An 8,043-nucleotide genomic window follows, 5' to 3' on the forward strand; every position below is an offset into this window, starting at 1 on the left:
GATGCCTCCCAGGTCAGTGCCGCGCAGAGCGCCACTCTGTTTAATGACATCATCAGGCCCGCGGCCCCCTGTACCGGTCTCACCCGGAGCGGTCACGTGAACGCCCGGACCCTATGAGGAGAGGCTTGGGAAACGCTGCTTTCGCTTGTTTGCTCTTTATTGCATTCTTGTTGAGTTTTGACAATGCCTCGGTGAACCAAGATCATTTTTCATTTGTATTTTTGTATTTGGTTTGATGTCGGGGTGGAATAAGAGTCGGGTGATGTTTCGTGCATCGAGACCTATTGCCTTTGTACAATGAAGACGATTCTGTACGTTTAATAAAAAATAATAAGATTTATTTTAAATTCTGTAATCACTTAGCAGATAATAGAGCCTCATGCTAATAATAGTACATTGTAACTTTAAACATGCACATTTAGAACTAGACTTTAACAACCAAACAGCCCATGAATGCGCTCAAATTCCCCATCTATTTGTTTACGTGTGTGACGTCTTCTGTGGTGAAGGTAATTGTATTGTGATGTAAAGGGTTAGGAAGGGAAGGGAAGATACACTTACTTAACAGATCTTAAATCCAGTCATGGACAAGAACAATAACAAAGATCGCCAGATTACGGATACTAGAAGGTCAAATTGGAATGAAATTATATCATAACAAGTCATTTTGACCTCCGGGGAATCTGAGATATTTATTTTAAACTAAACAATGCAATTCCTCTGCTTCTCTGTGTCATGTTTTACTGTAAGAATAACAAAGTGTGTCATTAACCAGTAATTACAAGGTGCTGGGTCATCGTGACTCAGAGAGGTAGATGGACAGACCCAGACCGACTGGCGTATGGTTCCGTTCCTTGAGCCTGGATCAGAGGAAGCAGCCAGGGCGTCCGCAAGCTCCTTTGATGACTTTTCAGATTTATAGGCTTGGTTTAACCTGTCTCACCCACTGGGAGGGAGGGAGGGAGGGAGGGAGGGAGGGAGAGAGAGAGAGAGAGAGAGAGAGAGAGAGAGAGAGAGAGAGAGAGAGAGAGAGAGAGAGAGAGAGAGAGAGAGAGAGAGAGAGAGAGAGAGAGAGGAGAGAGAGAGAGAGAGAGAGAGAGAGAGAGAGAGAGAGAGATTTACACTTCAAAAAGGAGTGTTTGCACAGCTACTCAGAAGTCTGATCAAAGTGATTGCATTTGAAGCAGGGGTATACTTTACATTTTGATAAAGTAATATACCAATAAATAAGTAAATATTCTGCTTAATAGAAAAAGCACATATTTGGTTAATGTTTCTGCTCATATGCAGCAAATCAAAATGGACGATGACAGATTTCCTTCTATCTATCTCCAGGTAAAATGTGCCATAATGTGTTTGTTGTTAACAGTGGGGTTAGCTGCTAGATGGGAATGAATCACAGTAAATATAATTACCTAAATGATTTCAAATCCTCACCCAAGCGACACATCATCCTTTGTTGGCAGCTGGGTGCCACACTGATGGATGTCTTTATTTGTTTTGTCTATGTTAATCTGCCCGGAAACAAATCCTTCACTCTGGACACCGCTGCACGATTTACTGTGTGCTTCGGCGAGGTAAAAGCAAGCCTGTGGAGCTCCCAAACACCGCTACCTTCTGATTTATTTTTCTTTATTGTATCACTTTACCTCTTGTTCCCGCGACAGACGGACAAACGGAACACCAATACAATGTTGAACATGAAGTTCAGAAGGACATCCCAGAATAAGTGGACTGCCGTCTAATCAACAAAAGCAAGGGGCTCTCCTGACGACCGTGGGGTTGGTACGTGTCTCACCTTTGACCTTTTGGCCTTTCCTCATTGAGGTCGCCTCTCCCCCAGCGTAGCTGTCCAATCCCTAATGCCTTGCTGTGTCTCTACTCTAGTCATTGCCTCCATCCCCCCCCACCCCCCCCCTCCTCCTCCGCTTCTGTTCCTCTCTGGTCCCGGGGTCACGGAGATGAAAAACATTTGATCTTCTGCTCGGCAGATGAGTTGACCAATGGCTCTTGAATGTGCATGATATATATTTATGTGTTGTGCATGTGCGTGTGGTTGGAACCCTAGCAGAAGGTCAATGTGCTGGGGCCAATGTGCGGGTGTGTTTATGTGTGGTGTCTGTGTGTGTGTGTGTGTTAGTGTTTAGTTTGATCAAGGACACAGACCAGAGTCCGCTCCCCATCGCTTAACATGACAGATTATTCTGACAGTTAGGACAAGAGTGGCTGGTCTTGTTTTCTCTGTCATTTGCCAAACAGCAACTAGACAAGCAAAGTGAGTGGGGATGAGGGTCTGATGGAGAGTGTGTGGTGTGTGTGTGTGTGTAGAGTGTCTGTGTGTTGTGTGTGTGTGTGTGTGTGTGTGCGTGTGTGTGTGTGTGTGGGTGTGTGTGAGTGTGAGTGTGAACATGTGCTTGTGATTCATGGTAACATTGAGATAGCCTGAGTCTATTCTATGAAGCCGCAGGGTGATTGAGGTGCTCGGAGAGTGAAGTTAAATAAAGATGACAAATGGCACCGGATCAGTCAACCCATGATCATATTTGTGCAAAGCACAGAATTGCTCCTCAGTAAAAGAAATAAAAAGCTGACCCCTCGGTATCTTTTGAATGACGAGACGGCTCCTCTCGCTGGGATGGTAAAGACAGAGGTTATTCAAGGCGTATATCGTGGCGTGTTCTCCGGGATGAAGAAAGGTGATGTTATCAGAGGTAAGCCATGGATGGAGCAGGAAGCAGACGTATTGCAGGTTCACTCACTAGTGTCTCCTTCATTGGTATTTAAAATGATTTGCAAATAGGGCCCCTCCTGCACCCCAACACCCTGCATACACTGGCTTTAAACGAGCGCCCTGGTTGACCGCTCTACATATATTCTGGATGGAGTCTTTGGCTTTTATATTCCTTCACATCACACATGAATTATGTCTATGAGATCAGGATTCGTTGAGGATTAGAGTTTGTGCCTGAGCAGCCACATGGCTCTTATTGAGAGCCTCATTTGAACTGGGATTATATAGATCTGTTAAATTGTGTAAACTTGGCCGCGAGGAGGTTTCAGTTGTACAGTTTCAACTTGATCAAGAAATTGGAATTTATGATTTCTCTTATTGGTATTGTCTAATTGCAACAGCCAGAAAATTCTACTTTGACCACCCGTTATATGTATTGGTTTTGAGAGTAAAAGTAAATAGTAAAATAAAAAATATAAAGAATAATTGCTAAATGTATAACTGCAATAGCCACATGTCGTGCGCTCTTAAAGGGTTAGTTATAGGTAATATTTTATTTCTAATAAAGACATATGGGCATCATTTTGTGTCATATGATATTTTTTATCCTTTTATCCTGAAAGATAATTTGGGGATTTCTCAACCTGGCCCCTACTTTACATGATTTGGGGTCTGAGGGAGTAATGCTGAAACAATTTTTGAGATTGGACCAGTATTGAGCGGGAATGCGGCAGCTGTAACCCAGGAAAACAGGCCTTAGTCGAATCTTTAGGGGCAACAGCTCCTCTAAAAGTGCTTGTTTTTTGCAACTGCTCAGATTGTTAGAACAATTCACCTACATTTTTTAGATAGAACTGATCTGTGATTTCTGTAGGCACACAACAAACTCTTGTCCACATGCTTGGTAGATTGGCTGAGGATAACATACATATTCGCTGAGGAAAGGGAATATTTCATACCCAAAGACATGTATGGCCAGAATCTTGTCAACTCTTCATTGGCCAGCAATTCAAGAAGTGGGGATGGATTGAACGCAAATCCTCTTGTCTTCTCAAGCTCCAAGCGCTTTCTGTTGAGTTAGAAGACAAGAGCCCAGCCCTGGACAGTTGCAGAACGTCCCCCCCTCTCTAGCTCTGAGCGGAACCATAAACTCCATCCTACCGTCTCCTGTTGCTTTCACTATGCTCATACACAATTTGTGACGTGATATTTTATCCCCGGCCACTGGCAGAAGCTCGCACCGAGCCCCCCCATAACTCTTTCTCTGGTGAAAGATTTTTAATTAAAGAGAAGACAGGCGACTGAATCGTGGAGACGTCACAAATAGTGTTTGCCCCCCTCCAGCCCCCCCACACACCTAGCAACCGCCCTACCTCAGTGAGAGCCATCACTACCCCCCAGAGTCTCGGATTGTGGGGCAATTTCAGCTTTTTTTTGAAGAACTTGTTAATCACGTCTGCTTGTTAATTTAATTATCAGCAGGGCGCTGATTGATGCGTCCGTTGGATAGCGCCGCATGGGGCGATTCGATGGCTTCCTGTCCGCTCACGGCCCGTCCCCGGCCCGTCAGCGGCCCGCCGTTCTGGGTTATATATCGATACCGCCGCGACCCCGCGCATTTACCGTATTGGGATTTTTTTATTGCTCACCTTTGAGCCCGTGCTAAAGAATTACCACTGACCCTTCAGCGGGAACACACCGGGTATACCCGGATCAACAGCCTAGTGTGGAGCGTCTGTGTGTGCCTGTGTGTGTGCGTGTCTGTACGTGTGTGTGTGTGTGTGTGTGTGTGTGTGTGTGTGTGTGTGTGTGTGTGTGTGTGTGTGTGTGTGTGTGTGTGTGTGTGTGTGTGTGTGTGTGTGTGTGTGTGTGTGTGTGCGTGAGTGTGTGTGTGCTTGTGTTTGTGCATGCGTGTGCTTGAGTTTGTGGGTGTGTGTGTGGTGTGTGTGTTTGTGTGTGTGTGGTTTGTGCATGCATGCGTGTGAGTTTGTGCGAGTGTGTGTGTGTGTATGCCATTTTTAAGTACAGCAGTGTATGTGTGTCAATAAGGCTTTGACACACATACAGTTCTCAAGTCGTTTGCAGGTCGAGGCGGGTGGAGGGTGGAGGGGTGGAGGGAGGGGTTGATGAAGTCGGGATGGAGGTGCACCCCTGGGGCCCAAGGCAGAGCTCCAGAGTTGGGAGGTCAGGTTCATAAATTGTTAGTAGAGGGCCGGAGCCTAATTGAAAAGGCTGTGGAAGAGACGAAGAGCCTTAAACTGTGGGCAGAGGACCTGCCCTCTGGACTCCCAAGGTCCTCACTCATTGGACCGTGGTCTGAGAATACTTCTTCTGTCTCACATCCGTCCGTATAGGACAATTTATGCTGGATTTTTAATCATGGATTTTTTTACAATTTTGCTAAAGGTAGGCATTGACGTTTAGCAAAAGAACATGTATCTGTCTTCTGTTAGGAATTTTGTGCATACGTTGATTAGCAGCCAAATGGACATTTTCAGTGAAGTATTTTTTGTTTGTTATTGTTTTACCGATGTTGTTCATCTTAAGTAATGCATTCATAGTTTATTAAAATGATATCTATATTTTTGTATTCTTTCTTTCTTTTCCTTCTTTCCTCTCATGTCTGTTTCTTTATTCTGTTTATTCTTTTCTTCCTTTCCTTGCCTCATCTCTTTCTTTCTCCCTTTGATCTTTGTCCCCTTCTTCCTCTCTTCCCTCCTCTCCTGCATTTCCTCCCTCTGACCACTAATCAAAAGTATCACCCCGCCCCCCCCCCCCCCCCCCTCCCCCCCCCCATGTGACGCTATTTACACGGTGTCACTGCCGTCCTGATGGTCATCTCTCCCCTCACCGCACAGGCGCACACCCACCAGCTCTGGGCTCTGCTCCCGGCTGAGATTACCCCCCGACAAAGCCCTAACTCCTCTATAAAGACCCCCGTCCCACCGCTGACGCCCCCCCCCCCCCCCCCCCCCCCCCCCCGGTAGACATCCAATCTCTCACCCAGACAAAGCAATCATCAGCGTTGAATGGAGCTCCGTGCTGAAACCCTAGCTGGGGGGCTGGGGCCGGGGGGGGGGGGGGTGGCGGTCATGGAGGTGGGGCGCAGGACGTCCTGTACAGGTGACACGCAGCCCGTCGTCTTTTGAAGGCGAGCGGTGAGCAGAGTGGACACTCGGCCTGAAAGGAAGGGAATCTGTCATTTCACACGGCGGCGAAATGCTTCCCTCTGCCTCCTATTGTGGCCCATAACAGAGGATAACAGAGGATAACAGAGGATAATAGTGAGGAGATGGCTGAACATATCACTCTGACACGCCACGGTTTATGATCCCGACGGTTTTTACCTGCCGCCATAGGTGGGGGCGGAGAGAGAGGGACTCTACTGTTACCTGCTTTATTGTCTCTCTCTCTCTCTCTCTCTCTCTCTCTCTCTCTCTCTCTCTCTCTCTCTCTCTCTCCTCTCTCTCTCTCTCTCTCTCTCTCTCTTCTTTGCCTCTGTGATCTTGTTTCTGTCGCCCTTTTTTCCCTTCTGTGATCTTGTATCTCTTACTCTCTCTCTCCCTCTCTATCGCTCTCTTTCCTCTCTGTGATCTCTTTTCTGTTGTGTTTTCATCTCCTCTCTGACAGCCCCCAGTGATACCGTAATCACTACTTATTGTGATCACTATTTTATAGCCGTCACAATCTTATTTTATCACATGAACATCTTATCGCTTATATAAAATTTCAGGATCTCTGGGATTATTGTTACTAATGGTTTGAACGAGAGTGCCTGCAGAGTGACTAAATGTTAACGTCAATGAATCAACATGGGCTATAACTACACAGATATAGATCACTACTGAAGGCAAATGTCGAATACCTCCTAAAAATACTCATTTAATTAGTTTTGCATTAACCTCTGCACTGCCATTGGCCCTGGGACAGCACACAAACACATTATGAAGACGAACAATTGCTTTCTTTGATGAGAACAACGGTTGACAAATAGTTTGTTGAAGACCGTTTTCCTCCCTAATCCCAACACTCCTCAGAAAGCAAAACACGACCACACCTCCAACACACACAACACACACTCCCACACACGTACACACACACACACACACACCTCCCTCAGCCGTCAGGGGCTGAATCACGCGGCCTCGTCCTTCTTTCAGGACAATGAGATTCACACAGAACAAGCGCTGCCCCGAGTGGCCTTATTGCTCAGAGGTGTGAAGTCAAGCCTCCAGCCCCCACCCTGGTCCACATCTCCCCCCCCCCCCCCCCCCAGTTTCCACCCGGGAGTCCCGGAGCGGCGGCTGTGGGGAGCGTCTGCTCCGAGTGGACGGCAGCCTGCTCTTTAAGGTGTAACAGAAACAATCCCTTTAAGTGGCTGATCGCCTTTCACACAGATGACTGAGCATCTGCTAGTCCTGCTGGAGAGCCAGGGGCAAGGTCGCCAGCACTGAACCCCCCCCCCACACACACACACACACACACACACACACACACACACACACACACACACACACACACACACACACACACACGCACATGCACAACCACATGCATGCACATGCATAGACAGAAACTCACACACATACATACCGACCAAAACTACAGATCTGAATCGTTAAGACAAATATGAAAGATGAACCACAAGCACACAGACATAAAGACACACAAACAGACACACACACACACCCATTCCTCACCTCCAGACCAAAACTACAGATCTGAATCCTTCAGAGAAATATGAAAGATGAACCACAAACACACAGACATAAAGACACACAAACAGACACACACACTACCATACATCACCCTCCCGACCAAACTACAGATCTGAATCCTTAAGAGAAATATGAAAGATGAACCACAAACACACCAACCATATACACACGCAAACAAACACACACACCCATACATCACCCTCCCGACCAAAACTACAGATCTGAATCTTTAGGATAAATATGAAAGGATGAACCAGAAACGCTTGGAAATATACACACTCACAGAAACACACAAGTGCTTAGTTTGCATCTTTTATAGGGTTAATTATGCAATGTTTTAAGTAAGGTCTAATCATGAGGCATTGGAATTTTGAGATGGATTTCACATTCAATGTTTCTCAGTAATATATTGACAACCACAATATGAGATTTTCTCATTTAATCCAGACTGGAACGCAAATTCAAGTGTAACAGGAGAAAGTACAGGACAGTAAAATAAATAGATATTAAACAGGTAATATTGCTCCTTGGATTGACTGTATACAGACAAAATATCTACATACAATAGATGATTACCAGGCAGCAATTTCAATG

The sequence above is a fragment of the Gadus macrocephalus genome, chromosome 14, assembly GCF_031168955.1.
Source record: "Gadus macrocephalus chromosome 14, ASM3116895v1".
In the NCBI taxonomy this organism is placed as follows: domain Eukaryota; kingdom Metazoa; phylum Chordata; class Actinopteri; order Gadiformes; family Gadidae; genus Gadus; species Gadus macrocephalus.